Source organism: Haliotis asinina, chromosome 15 (assembly GCF_037392515.1).
Source record: "Haliotis asinina isolate JCU_RB_2024 chromosome 15, JCU_Hal_asi_v2, whole genome shotgun sequence".
NCBI classification, from domain to species: Eukaryota; Metazoa; Mollusca; class Gastropoda; order Lepetellida; family Haliotidae; genus Haliotis; species Haliotis asinina.
In genome coordinates, this window is record NC_090294.1 from 44,593,251 (window position 1) to 44,611,775 (window position 18,525).

The 18,525-nt window shown below is 38.8% G+C and overlaps 1 pseudogene; it reads right to left on the reverse strand.

The window, feature by feature from the left end:
• Positions 1–176: 176 nt before the first annotated feature.
• On the reverse strand, positions 177–5,429 carry LOC137265667 (uncharacterized; annotated as a pseudogene).
• Positions 5,430–18,525: the final 13,096 nt, after the last annotated feature.

Consider the following 18,525-nt stretch of genomic DNA (forward strand, 5'->3'; position numbering starts at 1 on the left):
AAGAAGGTCCAACGTTTATATTCATAACGACCAAATCTACTAAATAACAATAGGAATAGCTTTATCTAGTTGATTCATACAATTTAGCAGATCAACCCATTGACAGGTACGAGATATTTTGGTTTCTTCAGTAATATCGTTCATACGAAAACGACTACCGAGTTCACAGTGACCGATTACTGACCGGCCATAGGGTGCCTGACCTCCAGGTTGTGTGGGAGCAAAGGCAGGTCATCAACATGGAGGGCAACAAATCTGAGTGGGGGATGCTGATTCGAGAGAGGACACTTCACAAAACCAATCTGGTGCCTGAAAACGAAGCAATCTGATTACATGTGAGTGCAGACTGTAATTTTGTGCTCGAAAATATAACAATCTGATTACATGTGAGTGCAGATTGCAGTTTGGTGCTTGACAGTATAATAATCTGATTACATGTGAGTGTGTAGTGTATAGTGTAATTTTGTGCTTGAAAACCTAACAGTCTTATTACATGTGAGTGAGTGTAATTTAGCGCTGCGTGGGGATTTACGCATATGCATACGCCAATGAAACACGGGGGCTTACATGCTCAAAACCTGCGAAATAATAACTGAAACTCCAGATCATACGCGTCTGGCACCCACAATATTATGAAACTTTGCCATCAAATGTCTTTCAAACTGAACTATCTAGAACAAGTGCAATAAATGTGTATTTTCTATGTTCTGATGGGGACACTGCGCATCCACTTGGCCAAAGCTGTCAAGTACTGCTGTCCAAGGTTCTGGTGTCAGATTGATCATATAATGATTCTGGCTTTGTCAGATCCAGTTCTATCTCCTCGATTGTGCTTTTGCTGAAGTCACGCCCACAATTTTATTCAGTAGTAGGGTACATCGGATGTGTTTCACTCGTTGCCAAAGAAAATATTGATCCGCTAATTGATTGACTTTTAGCAATAGTAAAGCAAAGGAAATGGTAGGAATACTTATCAATAAATTTTTAAATTAAGAATTAATCGTCACAAACAGGTAATGTTTCATATTGTCGGTTTGTATTACTACGAGAGAGTATCGAGTTGCTAGTGTTGTGAATACTGCCTAAATTCAAATACCCGTCTATGCAAGTTACAAAGATAGGAAGTCAAAGTACAAGTTTGTCAAATAACAGACATTCGTGAAAAAGTCATATTTATAGAAGATCCTATTGACAGTGCAAATTACTTACTTGCACTATACTAGTTACCGTTGTGTAAAAATGTATTCCAAAACAAAATACACAAAATCCCAACCCGCAACCCCAACTATTGAATACGAAATAATACTGAATACACTCGATTGCCACGTTTCTTTATATAAAAGCGGCTATTCTCTTGTATTAAATGCACTCAAAAGAATGTTACCTAAATAATAATTTCATAATGGATAATATTCAGTATGTTTGATTGATGTTGTGCCGCGTTAACAACACCAGAACTATAACACGGCGACCAGAAAATACAGGTCTGGACCAAGCGATTAAAGAAGTATGACTGGTTATCAGACACGCCACTGTAGACCAGAAAATACAGGTCTGGACCAAGCGATTAAAGAAGTATGACTGGTTATCAGACACGCCACTGTAGACCAGAAAATACAGGTCTGGACCAAGCGATTAAAGAAGTATGACTGGTTATCAGACACGCCACTGTAGACCAGAAAATACAGGTCTGGACCAAGCGATTAAAGAAGTATGACTGGTTATCAGACACGCCACTGTAGACCAGAAAATACAGGTCTGGACCAAGCGATTAAAGAAGTATAACTGGTTATCAGACACGCCACTGTAGACCAGAAAATACAGGTCTGGACCAAGCGATTAAAGAAGTATGACTGGTTATCAGACACGCCACTGTAGACCAGAAAATACAGGTCTGGACCATGCGATTAAAGAAGTATGACTGGTTATCAGACACGCCACTGTAGACCAGAAAATACAGGTCTGGACCAAGCGATTAAAGAAGTATGACTGGTTATCAGACACGCCACTGTAGACCAGAAAATACAGGTCTGGACCATGCGATTAAAGAAGTATGACTGGTTATCAGACACGCCACTGTAGACCAGAAAATACAGGTCTGGACCAAGCGATTAAAGAAGTATGACTGGTTATCAGACACGCCACTGTAGACCAGAAAATACAGGTCTGGACCAAGCGATTAAAGAAGTATGACTGGTTATCAGACACGCCACTGTAGACCAGAAAATACAGGTCTGGACCATGCGATTAAAGAAGTATGACTGGTTATCAGACACGCCACTGTAGACCAGAAAATACAGGTCTGGACCATGCGATTAAAGAAGTATGACTGGTTATCAGACACGCCACTGTAGACCAGAAAATACAGGTCTGGACCAAGCGATTAAAGAAGTATGACTGGTTATCAGACACGCCACTGTAGACCAGAAAATACAGGTCTGGACCAAGCGATTAAAGAAGTATGACTGGTTATCAGACACGCCACTGTAGACCAGAAAATACAGGTCTGGACCAAGCGATTAAAGAAGTATGACTGGTTATCAGACACGCCACTGTAGACCAGAAAATACAGGTCTGGACCAAGCGATTAAAGAAGTATGACTGGTTATCAGACACGCCACTGTAGACCAGAAAATACAGGTCTGGACCATGCGATTAAAGAAGTATGACTGGTTATCAGACACGCCACTGTAGACCAGAAAATACAGGTCTGGACCAAGCGATTAAAGAAGTATGACTGGTTATCAGACACGCCACTGTAGACCAGAAAATACAGGTCTGGACCAAGCGATTAAAGAAGTATGACTGGTTATCAGACACGCCACTGTAGACCAGAAAATACAGGTCTGGACCAAGCGATTAAACAAGTATGACTGGTTATCAGACACGCCACTGTAGACCAGAAAATACAGGTCTGGACCAAGCGATTAAACAAGTATGACTGGTTATCAGACACGCCACTGTAGACCAGAAAATACAGGTCTGGACCAAGCGATTAAAGAAGTATGACTGGTTATCAGACACGCCACTGTAGACCAGAAAATACAGGTCTGGACCATGCGATTAAAGAAGTATGACTGGTTATCAGACACGCCACTGTAGACCAGAAAATACAGGTCTGGACCATGCGATTAAAGAAGTATGACTGGTTATCAGACACGCCACTGTAGACCAGAAAATACAGGTCTGGACCATGCGATTAAAGAAGTATGACTGGTTATCAGACACGCCACTGTAGACCAGAAAATATAGGTCTGGACCAAGCGATTAAAGAAGTATGACTGGTTATCAGACACGCCACTGTAGACCAGAAAATACAGGTCTGGACCAAGCGATTAAAGAAGTATGACTGGTTATCAGACACGCCACTGTAGACCAGAAAATACAGGTCTGGACCATGCGATTAAACAAGTATGACTGGTTATCAGACACGCCACTGTAGACCAGAAAATACAGGTCTGGACCATGCGATTAAACAAGTATGACTGGTTATCAGACACGCCACTGTAGACCAGAAAATACAGGTCTGGACCATGCGATTAAACAAGTATGACTGGTTATCAGACACGCCACTGTAGACCAGAAAATACAGGTCTGGACCATGCGATTAAACAAGTATGACTGGTTATCAGACACGCCACTGTAGACCAGAAAATACAGGTCTGGACCAAGCGATTAAAGAAGTATGACTGGTTATCAGACACGCCACTGTAGACCAGAAAATACAGGTCTGGACCAAGCGATTAAAGAAGTATGACTGGTTATCAGACACGCCACTGTAGACCAGAAAATACAGGTCTGGACCATGCGATTAAACAAGTATGACTGGTTATCAGACACGCCACTGTAGACCAGAAAATACAGGTCTGGACCATGCGATTAAACAAGTATGACTGGTTATCAGACACGCCACTGTAGACCAGAAAATACAGGTCTGGACCAAGCGATTAAACAAGTATGACTGGTTATCAGACACGCCACTGTAGACCAGGTTGAGCAGGGTCTAACATCTTCCTCAACATTGTATACATTGGGGCTGAGACATGTTTCAGTACTCTAGTGGGCCATCTTCCGAAAACGAAAATCAGTTGCACCCACACATGAAAATTGTTTTTCAAACAAACTTGATGTATTCTCACACAAATATATTATTATCCAAAAATATGAGCTCTGTTATTCTTTTTCTTGTGAAATACCTCTACAACTCATTATGATGTCTCTCCACAACATACAAGATCTCTCGTTCTTAAACATACTCACTCTCAATATTATGTGCTTAACGGTATGGTTTGCGTCGTAGTGGATGTTCTGATTCACGAATTATATTTTACCATGTCAACATATGTAGAAGATTTTATATTCGTACCCATGAAAAACACTTCATTTACGCCCTAAATGGTAGTATCCCCCTAGTGAGAACGAGGGATACACTGATATTTCGCCAAGAGCGCCCTATAAGTAGTATGACATGAGCACAAATATATTATTCCAATGATTACCGAAGAGATCAAACTGAGTTAAATAAAAGCTACTTTATAAAGCTACTTTCAAACATAGACTGGCTATCGGATGTTGAACGCAAAATCATAGAAAAAACGTGACATCATAGCATTGTTCATAACGTCACGTCACTATGACATTTTGCCCAATGGCATCGTATAAAATATATTAACCCCACACTTTCGCCCTCGTATGTAATAAGTCATATCATACCCTTATCAGCCTACTAGTTTGATTCGACCAGCTCTGGCTTACACATCTTTTCCTTTTGTGGCTTATCAATTTAAGGCCTTGCTAAACATGTTAATTATGCCTTTTTCTTCGAAACGTCGCACCCATTGACTTCTGATATGCTACCCAAAAAATCAACATGATAAATGAGTTAAAACGAGATAGGGAAACTGTATAGTTTATACACAAACCCTTCTACGTTAAGGAGCATCTTCATTGGAGAGAAAATTCCATCTGTGTGGACCACCTCCCCTGTCATGAAAGTGACCAGACACGTGTATGTACTGGCCGTCTATTGCAGCTACGAGGACATCAATCATTGGACCTTCTGGAGTACCGAGCATGTAGATACCAGAATGTACATGTATTCCACCATCGGCCGTTACTTGTTAAAATTGCCTTCATTTTTCATATTTTTCATCTTCAGTCTTGGAACTGTCTTCATCCATATTTGTGCATTCAACACCGCTCTTGTTTTCGCCATGGTTCGTGAATGACTTTTCCTGGGTTTGATGTTTGTTCATCGGATCTGTGGTTGGAGTCAGTAGACGTGAAAGACTACCACCTTCCCTTCTGAACACCGCCATCCTTCTTTCTTTCAAACTGTTCATGAAGACAGATATCAGCACAAACACCATCACCAAGCTTAATCCTTTGTGCGCTGTAAGCGACCTACATGCCACAATGTTGGTTTTCATGGCTATTTGAATATCACCTGCAACAAAAAGAAATATAAAAATACAATTCAGTATTCTAGATACTGAAAATATGATATCAATCGTATGGAGACTGTGTATTTGAATCTCGAATATTCCCCCTATTTACCAGATACATGGACGTGTTCAGTATGTTTAAATCAGCCGTTTGGGGGCACCAGATCTATATAATGTTGTTATAAACCCTAATGCATACGCCTACTGGAACATACACACATTGTCTAATACGTCTGTGATAAAATATACTTACAATAGTTGGTCTATCTTGAAATCTGGGGTGATAAATGAAGGAAAATACCTAAGTTTTGTCAGTCGAAACGTTGAAGGCTATTAAAACAACACAGTTGTCTCCTGTTAATATTATATGTGATATTATGTATTGCCTCAAGCTGAAAGAGTGGGTGATAGCAGTACAGGAATCGGAAAATAACCATAATGCGTCAGGTTAAACTACATGTAACTTACAACATACACTCTGTTTGGGTCAGACTGCTTTTAGCTGTATGTATCATACGAACAGACAAACAGATACACAGTTTGCTGTACAATTAAAAAGGTGCATAAATTACAAGCACCCCAACCTTGCTCAGGGTTTACTGGAGAGTATAATTCATCGCTACGCTTTCTACATATGACCATTATAGCAAAATGTACCACACTTGGCAACATTACGTAACTATCCATAAAAGGCAATTGTCACATATCGAGATGTCTCTGACAGATTTGAGAGGCATGATTTCTTTAGGTTTATTCAAACATGTGTGTCCCACATTCTATACCCACAACTTTACCCGTTAAATATCAACAATACCAAGAATTTCTCTGATGTTATGATTTCCCAATGTCCTTCATAAAAAAGCTGTTAAAGTTTACGTCAATATATAGCTAGTAATATGATAACAGGAATCGATTTAGATCTCGTGTAGCCATGATCAAACAACATGCGTCAACCTGTTTGAACATGACTTTTACGACAGTGGTGGTGAGAGTTGGATACTACCCCGATTTTCATATTGCGATATATTGCAGTTGTACCTCAATACATTATAACACGTCACAATTTAATTCTGGACTCACAAAAGTCCAGAAACTCTCAGCACTGTGGCCACTCTCTCACACGGGATTTGGCAAAATTAAACATGCAGCCTTTATGTATATGTGCTAAGGATGAAAAAATGAATTTTTTTTTCTCGAAAACTCAAAATTTAAACTCGCTCGCCCTTGGGTATGCCCATGGGCGAACAGTGGTCTATGGGCAGGCCCATGGGCGAGAGTGTTTAATTTCGTCCAAAATGAATGTTTTGGAGGTTGTAAATGAATGAAAAAAAAGGTTAATAAGTATCATGACACAAATTTCAGCTTGTTATGACTTGACTCTGCTAACTGACAGCGATTTAAAAAAAATATTGCCCCTTAAAAACATATTGCCCCATGGACGAGAATAATTACTTTCATTGAAAATACATTTTGTTTCCATGTTTTGCAGTTTTTAAATAAATGAACGTGTATTTATTAGTGTCGTGAGTCGAAATTAAATTTATTTTGACTTAATTCGGCTAATTTAGAGTGATTTTTTGCCCATGGGTTAGAATATTTACTTTTCCTCAGTATGCTCATAAGTATCATGGCACAAATTTCAACTCATTTTGACTTAATTCCGTTAATTTAGAGCGATTTAACAAAATCTCACCCAAGGACGAAAAGCATTTTGGCCCATGGGCGAGAATATTCCCTTTTACCCCAAATACATCTTTTCCAATGTTTGGGAGGATGTAAATGAATGAAAGTACATTTATGAGTATCATGACAGAAATTTCAACTCATTTTGACTTTGTTCCTCTAAATGAGAGCAATTTTAAAAACTCTCGCCCATAGGAGAAAGACATTTTGGCCCATGGGCGAGAATATTTTGCCTTCACTCAAAATACATCTTTTCCTGTGCTTTAGAGGTTGTAAATGAATGAGGATATGTTTATGAGTATCAAGGCACAAAAATCCAACTCATTTTGACTTAATTCTGCTAATTGAGACCACTTTCAAAAACATCTCGCCCATGGGCGAAAAACATTTTGGCCCATGAGCAAGAATATTTCCTTTTCACTCCAAATACATCTTTTCTAATGTTTTGGAGGATGTAAATGAATAAAAGTGCCATTATGAGTATCATGACACATAATGCAACTGATTTTGACTTAATTTTGCGAATTCAGGACGATTTTTTAAAAATATGCCAGAATAATTACTTTTACTCAAAATACATCTTTTCCTGTGTTTTGGATGTTGTAAATGAATGAGGATATATTTCTAAGTATTATGGCGCAAAGCTCAACTCATTTTGACTTAATTCCACTAATTTGTAACAAGTACAAGAATCTTGACTTCCACTCAATTTTTCATAGTTTTTTATTGTCTTGGAAGTTGTAAATTTATGAATGAAAGTGTGTTTATAAGTATCATGACAAAAAAAAAATGAAATCATTCCGGTCTTAATTCGACTAATGTCGCTTGTGGACGAAAATATTTTCGTTTGCTTGTTTTCTTTATTTTGCAAACATATGGTTTCAAAATAGATGAAATTCTAATGACAATTCAGTTTAATTTCGTGAGTTTTGTTTTATGTCGCACTCAGTAATATCCCAGCAATATGGCGGCGGTTTGTAGATAATCGAGTTTGGACCAGACAATCCAGTGATCAACAGCATGAGCATCGATGTGCACAATTGGGAACTGATGACATGTGTCAGCCAAGTGAGCAAGCCTGACCACCCGATCCCGTTAGTCACCTCTTACAACAAGCATAGTCGCCTTTAATGGCAAGCATGGGCTGCTGAAGCCCTCTTCTACTCCAGATCTTCACGGGTCCCGAACACAGAGCTTTACTTCCAATAACATATACAGTACACTGTATGCTAAGTATACTAAGTATACTAAGTATACTACAGTATACTAAGCCTTGAGATTCTTTTGAATTTAGGTATTCTATGAATATAACAAAATTCAAGCTAGATCTATGAAGGTGAAGTTATTTGTGAAAGCCCTAATCAAGAGTGACCGAACTCCAGTGACTATGCTGGGACACATTAATAAACAGTGTTGTGAGATCTTTAAACTGTATTGAAATATGTCCTGTCAATCCCACTGACATTCGCCAAATGTACCTACCTAATAGTTTTAAGTGTACCTACCCAGTTTAGCATATTTCATTTTAATAGTGTGGTCTCCATTTTTAGTAATTCCCGTTCGCCCGTCCCGGCTTTTCTTCGTCCGAGGTTTTATTGGGTATTCTCCTATTTGTCAGACCAGAAATAATCTACAACAGGGACAGGTCACTCGCTTGTTTTCATTACCATTTGTACTAATTAGTATGCGCCTCGTCATGCTCCAATGTACACAGTGGCCTGGTTCGTTTCCATCGCAACTTCGGCTGCGTTTAACACTACTTCAGCCAGTTTACTGTATCAGTCGAAATCTTACAATGAATGAATGAATGAATGAATGAAGAGCAAGAAGCATATGTGAATGAATGAAAGAAATTATAAAAGAAGTGCATATGTGAAGGAATGAGAAAGAAATAATAAAAGAAAGAAGTACATATGTGAATGAATGAAAGAATAAATGATACACCACGGCCATCCCTTCCAAAACATGCTAAAGAACGCAAAACTATCGTTAGATCACATGTGTTAACATCAGCTTGTTATTGTCTCCCTGGTCAGACATATCAATTGTCAGACAGGTTAAAACAACAAACTATCTGATTGACTGCACAGCAGCCTGTTGACGTAGTATACCCACATCACCTACTTTTCCTGCGTAACCTTCATCTACATCACCATCCTTAAAGGTCACATGCAACGTAAAACACAACTTTGCAGATTCTGGTACCTTTTGGTATGCAATTACCGAAACAATAATAAAAAATGCCAATTCAATCTATAAAGTTGAAAAAAACGCGATGAAAAAAAAGCCCGCGAAATCGGAGTTCAAACGTTTCACTAAATTCCCCCCCCGCGCTGGGGGGAAAACTGGTTTCAACAGCTGTGCTGCACTGCGTCCATAACGCATGCGCAGTGAATAGATTCGCGGAGCTTGAAACAGTATGCATACTGAGGTCGTGAGCAGTAGTCTAATCTTGGTTGTGTACACAAACAAGTAAATAATCTGCTCGTTACGTAAAAAAAAACATGTTGATTGTGGTGAGCAGTCTCTGTCACAGAGAAAGCTCAGTGTCTGGTTTATTCACACCTATATGTCTGCCTGCTCAATATATTAAGGATGGTGATGTAGATGAAGGTTACGCAGGAAAAGTAGGTGATGTGGGTATACTACGTCAACGGGCAGCTGTGCAGTCAACCAGATAGTTTGTTGTTTTAACCTGTCTGACAATTGATATGTCTGACCAGGGAGACAATAACAAGCTGATGTTAACACATGTGATCTAACGATAGTTTTGCGTTCTTTAGCATGTTTTGGAAGGGATGGCCGTGGTGTATCATTTATTCTTTCATTCATTCACATATGTACTTCTTTCTTTTATTATTTCTTTCTCATTCATTCACATATGCACTTCTTTTATAACTTCTTTCATTCATTCACAGGCACCCATGAAGAGCCACCTCCTCGTGGTGGGTGCTGGGTGATGCTAAGTGCTCTTCTCCCGTGTGGACCCGGGGCAGAATGTGTCCACAGCACCCCACTGCTTGTCGTAAGAGGCGACTAAATTGGGCAACCTGTTTGCCGTGGGTTGCGTCCCGTGTCGGTGGAGAACGGGATCCTGGTGGTTGAGGGCAGTTGGACTTTTAACTGCGTTCCATTGCCCAACACACCACTTTGGCCCTTACTTCACCTAGACGGGTGGTTGAATTGGCCCGATTCAACCAATCGGCTGGTCATGCCAAGCCCTGTGCATGGACTGTATATGTGTCATTCCACAAATTTGATTTTGAATTGTTTTGAATTTCGGCTTTGGCACTACTTGTGATCTTTAAGTTTTTGATTCTGAATTCTAATATGAACTTTGCCTAGAGTCTTATGCCAGAAGGCGATGGCTCATGGGCCAATCTGGTAGTTTAATTATTTATAATTCTTCTACTGGAGTATATCATCCGGGTATCCTTGGTGCTGCAAGCTGGAGGCCCGCTTGCTTTAGCATTGTCCTTGTGATACTCCGTGGTGGGTGGGGAGCTCGGATGATGAACCATATGACACCAATCATGGCTTATGAAATACCCCCCCCCCAAAAAAAAAAAAAAAAACCCCAAAAAAACAAAAAAACAAAAAAAAACAACAACAAAAAAACAACAACAAAAATCAAAAACGAAACGTCCACTTGAAATTGATCCCGTTGATACTTCTCATAGACTGTCTCTATCGATAGAGTATTGGCCACGTTTCCTCGTTATTGAGACTACTGACAAGACACCATTGAAGTTGAACTCTTTTCGCAGTATCTAAGGGCATTCAAGGTATTGCTGGGGATGTTAAGAACATTAGACGCTTACGTTCGGGTGCACTGCTAATTGAGTGTGGCAAGAAACAGCAAGCAACCAATCTGATGAGCATTGAATCTTTTGTGGGCATTCCGGTCACGATCTCTGCTCACAAGACCTTGAACACAAGCAAAGGTATCGTTAGAGATCGTGATCGGTTGTTTGCTGACATGTCCGAACTTGATATAGCATGCGAAATGAAGGATCAAGGCGTGCTGTATGTGAAGCGCTTTTCCACCCGAAAAAAACAATGAAACATTCCAAACGATCGCGAATACCTATCTGTTTTCTTTTTCATCGCCGAATGCTCCCAAATCAGTAAAGGCGGGTTACTGCAATATTCAAGTTGAAACCTACATCCCCAACCCGCTCAGGTGTTTTAAATGCCAGAAATATGGACACGGTGTATCAACCTGCACATTGTCTGTTGTGTGTGCTCACTGTGGTGAGAAGACACACACAACAGAAGATTGTGACAGTGACTTTAAAAATGCACTAACTGCTCAGGCGACCATTCATCTTCGTCAAAACAGTGTCCAATATGGAAAGAGCAAATGGCGATTAACAAAATAAAGTTCACCCAAAATATCTTTTTCTGAGGCAAAGAAACTGGTGAAGACATCTGACCTTCTAGAAAGTTATGCTACAGTAGCAAAATCATTATCTGAATCCAGCTGTAAAATAACTAAATTATCCACAGGATGCCAAACTACCTTGACTTGGGTCAGTTCCGACTCCCCACAGGTTTTATACCCTGCTATATCAACCCAGACTGAGGAATCACTTCCTACTACATCAAAGTCCTCTGATCATAGGTCATCTTCACAGTCACGCTCTGAGTCTCATTCAACAGCTGATAGACAACAAATTGTTAAAACTAAACCCAAACCTAAGTCTGATGCTTCAAAACAACAAAGTGGCAGAGCTCCTAAGGGGTCACAAAATAAAATTCAACTGTTTAATAAACATGGGTCTCTTGAAGATATGGACGTTTCTGAAAACGTCCATTCTAGGGCACATAGCTTGTCGCCCTCCAAAAGAGTGCGGGGTAGATCCCCAATAAATCCCCCCAAAAGATAGTTTATTCCCGTAATATTGTACAGTGGAACTGCAGAGGATTGAGGACTAATTTACATGAATTACAGCTATTAGTCCAAGATTTCACACCTTCAGCGTTATGTCTCCAGGAGACATTTAAAACAAACAGATACATTTGACCTTCGTCATTTTAATGCATATCATTCTTTTTCACCTCCGGGTGATAGGGCCACTGGAGGATCATCCATTCTAGTCAAACAAAACGTTATTCAAAGCCCTGTTTCACTTAATACTAATATGCCGGCTATTGCAGTGAGAATTACTTTACATGTAGCGTTTACGCTATGCTCTCTTTATATTTCACCATCTTCGGGCTTTTGCCCAAACCGATCTTCAAGCTTTATATGATCAGCTCCCGAAACCTTGTATTATAATGGGAGATTTAAATGGACACAACCCACTCTGGGGCAGTGTAAATACAAACACTAAAGGTAAATTGTTGGAGGACTTTTGTTCTGACAATGATTTATGTATTTATAATGATGGTTCCAACACATATTTACACCCTGTACAGGGACCTATTCTGCTCTTGACTTGTCATTGACAAATTCAGAACTACTAAATGAATTCGAATGGTCAGTCCACGATGACCTCTGTGGAAGTGACCATTTTCCTACTGTATTTAAAGCTGTAACTCCATCTGATGTTCCTCCATCATTAAGACGAAAATTTAAAAAGGCTAACTGGGCTCTATATGAAACACTATGTGCTGAAAAACTTAAACCTGAACGTTTTATTGACGTTCCTGATGCTATCAAATGTTTTTCTGATGAACTGAATTCCATAGCTGATGAGTGTATACCAAAATCCTCCTGCGTTCCACATATTCGAAAACCATGGTTCAGCGATGAGTGCAAACAAGCTAGGAGGGCAAGGAAAAAAGCAGAACATTATTTCCGTCGCCATCCTATGGTGCATAATTTAATTAAATTTAAAATTTTAAATGCTAAAGCGAGGCGTACTTTTAAACAGAACAAACGCCAATCTTGGCAAAATTATGTATCGAAAATAAATTCTCGGACACCTATGTCCAAGGTATGGAACATGGTTCAGAAAATTAAAGGTAAAGGTACCAAATCTACTGTCCATCATCTTAAACAGGGAGATCAATTACTTACTGATAAGTCAGATATTGCGAATAAACTGGGCGAAACTCTCGCTAAACATTCTTCCTCTTCGAATTATACACCTAAATTTCAGCAGTATCAAAAACAACAAGAAAAGAAACCTATTAATTTCAATTCTGATAATGGGGAAGATTATAATGAAACGTTTTCTATTCATGAACTCCATACTGCTCTTGATCAAGCTCATGACACTGCTACAGGAGCTGATAACATCCATTATCAACTCCTGAAACATTTACCAGAATCGTGTCTGGAAACTCTCCTAAGTATTTTTGATGATATTTGGACATCGGGTAACTTTCCTCCTTCATGGCGTGATGCCATAGTGGTACCAATACCTAAACCTGGACGTGATCATACAGATGCTTCCAATTATCGTCCGATTTCATTAACTAGCTGTGTTTGCAAGACCATGGAACGCATGATGAACAATCGACTTGTTTGGTACTTGGAAACAAATAATCTCATAACAGATATACAGTGTGGTTTCCGTAAAAACAGAAGTACTGTCGACCACTTATTATAATTAGTGCGACTGGAATCATTTGTTAAAAAACGCACTAATTAATAAACAACATGCTGTGTCTATCTTTTTTTATCTTGAAAAAGCATATGACACAACCTGGAAATATGGCATTTTGAGAGATTTATATGACTTTGGCTTGCGAGGTCGTTTGCCTGAATTTATAGCCAACTTTTTAAATGACAGACAATTCCAGGTCCGTGTGGGTTCTACCCTGTCTGATCATTACAATCAGGATCAGGGTGTTCCACAAGGCAGTATTCTGTCTGTCACTCTTTTTAGCATCAAGATCAACAGTTTATCAAAAGTTATAAACGATTCAATTGATGGATCGTTATTTGTGGATGATTTTAATATTTCTTGTCGTGGTAAAAATATGCATACCATTGAACGGCAATTGCAGTTGTGTTTAAACAAAATTAATAAATGGTGTCTTGAAAACGGCTTTAAATTTTCTAAATCGAAAACTAACTGCATACATTTTTGTCGACAATACAAACCACATAAAGGCCCTGAACTATCTCTAGATGGGACGGCCATTAAAGTTGTGAAGGAAGCCAAGTTCTTGGGTCTTATCTTTGATTCGCATTTAACCTTTTTACCACATATTAAATCACTTAAAACTAAATACCTGAAAGCACTTGACTTGTTGAAAGTGGTTACAAATTCTAAATGGGGAGGGGATCAAGCTACCCTTTTCCATCTCTATCGATCACTAGTTCGTTCTAAACTTGATTATGGCTCCATTGTCTATGGTGCAGCCTGCAAAAGCAATCTTAAACCTCTTGATCCTGTCCATCATTAAGGTCTGAGACTTTGTCCTGGGTCTTTTAGAACTTCACCTATTGACAATCTCTATGCTGTGGCTGATGAACCTTCTCTTGAGCAGCGCCGTATAAAGTTAGCTTTACAGTACATTACTAAATTATACCCTAATCATTCTAACCCTGCATATAACTGTGTTTTCAATCCCCTTTATGAGGATTTATACAACAAAAAGCCGCCTCTCGGACATAGAATTAAACCCTTTCTTTCTGCTGCTGGCATTCAGTTGGAAAACATAGCTCCCTCCCGTCTTCTTTCTTCTCCTCCGTGGCAGTTGGTCAAGCCTCAAGTAGACCTAACATTGACCACATTTAAAAAATCAGAGACTAATGAATTACAATATAAGCAAGAATATAATCAATTAAAACATAAATGTAGCAATTATAAATCCTTATTTACAGATGGGTCCAAGGATGGTGGCGCAGTGGCTTGTGCCACTGTCATTGGATCAAGAACAATATCTTCTAGATTACCAGATAATAGTTCTATTTTTACAGCTGAAGCTAACGCCATATTAACAGCACTTAAATATATTCAAAGACACCCTAAACGTAAACAATATATAATCTGTTCAGACTCTCTTTCTTGTCTTCAGGCTATTAAAAATTTATCATGTAAACATCCACTTTTAATTGATATTATTGAATTGTATAATAATCTTGCTACTGGCCAATACGACGTCGTCTTTTGTTGGTTACCCAGCCACGTAGGCATTTCTGGTGACACAATGGCCGATTTTGCTGCCAAGGCAGCACTCAACAAATCTGTGACACCACTTCTTATTCCATACTCTGATTACAAAGCAAGCATTAGAACCTACATACGTGATCTGATGCAGAAGAAGTGGGACACCCAAGTAGGTATAAATAAATTACATGAAATAAAACCGTATATTGGTTACACCTACTTGGGCTGTCAGTCCAGATTTGAAGAGGTTATTTTAAGACGATGTCGTATTGGCCATACACGATATACACATGCGTACCTACTGAAAGGTGAGGATCCTCCGTTTTGTATCCCTTGTGATGAGAGAGTCACGGTCCGGCATATCCTGCTTGACTGTGTTGAATTCTCCATCACAAGGGATAAGTATTATACAGTTAAAACAATTAAGGATCTTTTTACCAGCGTTAGATCTCATTTAATTATTGGTTTTTTAAAAGACATTGATTTTTTGGTTGAATTTTGAAAACTTTCTGTGTAAATAGATGTATTTTAATTATTGGAAGTTTGGATTAGTAACTTGAATTGTTGATGGCTGTACCCTCAAAGGGGGTTGAAGTACCGTAAAATTATTGTCCTCCTGAGAGTGTACGTAAGTCCCAAAACATTTCCTGTACGTTTAAACTTCCAGTGTTTTTAATCGTAGCATATGTGTATTTTTAATATTTGGCTAGATGGGACTAAATTGCTAACAGCTGAGGGGACGGTGTAAATCCGACTAGGGTCCATGCAGGTAGCAAAGGTACTGTAAGTCCCCATGATCCCTAGTATGGTGATCTACCTTCAGGTGTTGGCAATCTATAGCCTGATTTTATATTGTATTGTCCGAATAGTGATATTATTTTTAACTTTCCATGCTAGTTTTAGTTGATATTGTGATATTCTAGTTGTTTTACTGTCCTTCGTTGACAGGTTTTTGTACTATACATATATTTCATTTCAGAATTAAATGCTCTCGTCACGATATGGCTGAGACATTGCCAATGTGACGTTAAACATTAACTCACTCACTCATTCATTCACATATACTTCTTGCTCTTCATTCATTCATTCATTCATTCATTGTAAGATTTCGACTGATACAGTAAACTGACTGAAGTAGTGTTAAACGCAGCCGAAGTTGCGATGGAAACGAACCAGGCCACTGTGTGCATTGGAGCATGAGGAGGCGCATACTAATTAGTACAAATGGTAAAGAAAACAAGCGAGTGACCTGTCCCTGTTGTAGATTATTTCTGGTCTGACAACCTCGGACGAAGAAAAGCCGGGACGGGCAAACGGGAATTACTAAAAATGGAGACCACACTATTAAAACGAAACATGCTAAACTGGGTAGGTACACTTAAAACTATTAGGTAGGTACATTTGGCGAATGTCAGTGGGATTGACAAGACATATTTCAATACAGTTTAAAGATCTCACAACACTGTTTATTAATGTGTCCCAGCATAGTCACTGGAGTTCGGTCACTCTTGATTAGGGCTTTCACAAATAACTTCAACTTCATAGATCTAGCTTGAATTTTGTTATATTCATAGAATACCTAAATTCAAAAGAATCTCAAGGCTTAGTATACTGTAGTATACTTAGTATACTTAGTATACTTAGCATACAGTGTACTGTATATGTTATTGGAAGTAAAGCTCTGTGTTCGGGACCCGTGAAGATCTGGAGTAGAAGAGGGCTTCAGCAGCCCATGCTTGCCATAAAAGGCGACTATGCTCGTTGTAAGAGGTGACTAACGGGATCGGGTGGTCAGGCTCGCTGACTTGGCTGACACATGTCATCAGTTCCCAATTGTGCACATCGATGCTCATGCTGTTGATCACTGGATTGTCTGGTCCAAACTCGATTATCTACAAACCGCCGCCATATTGCTGGGATATTACTGAGTGCGACATAAAACTAAAGTCGCGAAATTAAACTAAATTGTCATTAGAATTTCATCTATTTTTAAACCATATGTTTGCAAAATAAAGAAAACAAGCAAACGAAAATATTTTCGTCCACAAGCGACATTAGTGAAGGCAAATATTCTCGCCCATGGGCCAAAATGTCTTTCTCCTATGGGTGAGAGTTTTTAAAATTGCTCTCATTTAGAGGAACTAAGTCAAAATGAGTTGAAATTTCTGTCATGATATTCATAGATGTACTTTCATTCATTTACATCCTCCCAAACATTGGAAAAGATGTATTTGGGGTAAAAGGGAATATTCTCGCCCATGGGCCAAAATATTTTTCGTCCATGGGTGAGATTTTGTTAAATCGCTCTAAATTAACGGAATTAAGTCAAAATGAGTTGAAATTTGTGCCATGATGAACATACTTTTTTTCATCCATTCGTAACCTCCAAAACATGGGAAAAGATGTATTTTGAGGAAAAGTAAATATTCTCACCCATGGGGCAAATGTGTTTCGCCCATGGGCGAGACTTTTTAAAAAATCACTCTAAATTAACCGAATTAAGTCAAAATAAAATTAATTTCGTGTCACGACACTAATAAATACACGTTCATTTATTTAAAAAAATGCAAAGCATGGAAAAACATGTATTTTCAATGAAAGTAATTATTCTCCAATATGTTTTTCACCCATGGGCGAGATTTTTTAAAATCGCTGTCAGTTAGCAGAGTCAAGTCATAACAAGCTGAAATTTGTGTCATGATACTTATTAACATTTTTTCATTCATTTACAACCTCCAAAACATGTATTCTGGACGAAATTAGACACTCTCGCCCACGGGCCTGTCCATTGGCCACTGTTCGCCCATTGGCCACTGTATGCCCATGGGCGAGCGAGTTTAAATTTTGAGGTTTCAGACAAAAATTTTTCATTTTTTCATCCTTAGCACATATACAAAACAGCTGCATGTTTAATTTTACCAAATCCCTTGTGAGAGAGTGGCCACAGTGCTGAAAGTTTCTGGACTTTTGTGAGTCCAGAATTAAATTGTGACGTGTTTATGCAATTATTGCTACGGCGTGATTGATTGAGATTCAACTCCAATACGAACTCATGACATAAAACATCATCATTTAAATAACTTACATGAAGAGCTCCAAACATACACGTGTATAAGGAATAATTATATTGTGTTCATTCTTTTCAGTTCTAAACCTATATGTACTATTTCTGTGTACGCCATCAGGCTATAGTATGACAAAAAAGTATTGACAATTTAAAGATTGTCATTTTTTGAATATTATGTTTCACTCACTACTCATGCATTGAAGTGTGAATATTAGCAGAACATAACTCCAGATTCAAAGACAGGTGAACAGTTAGTATCCTG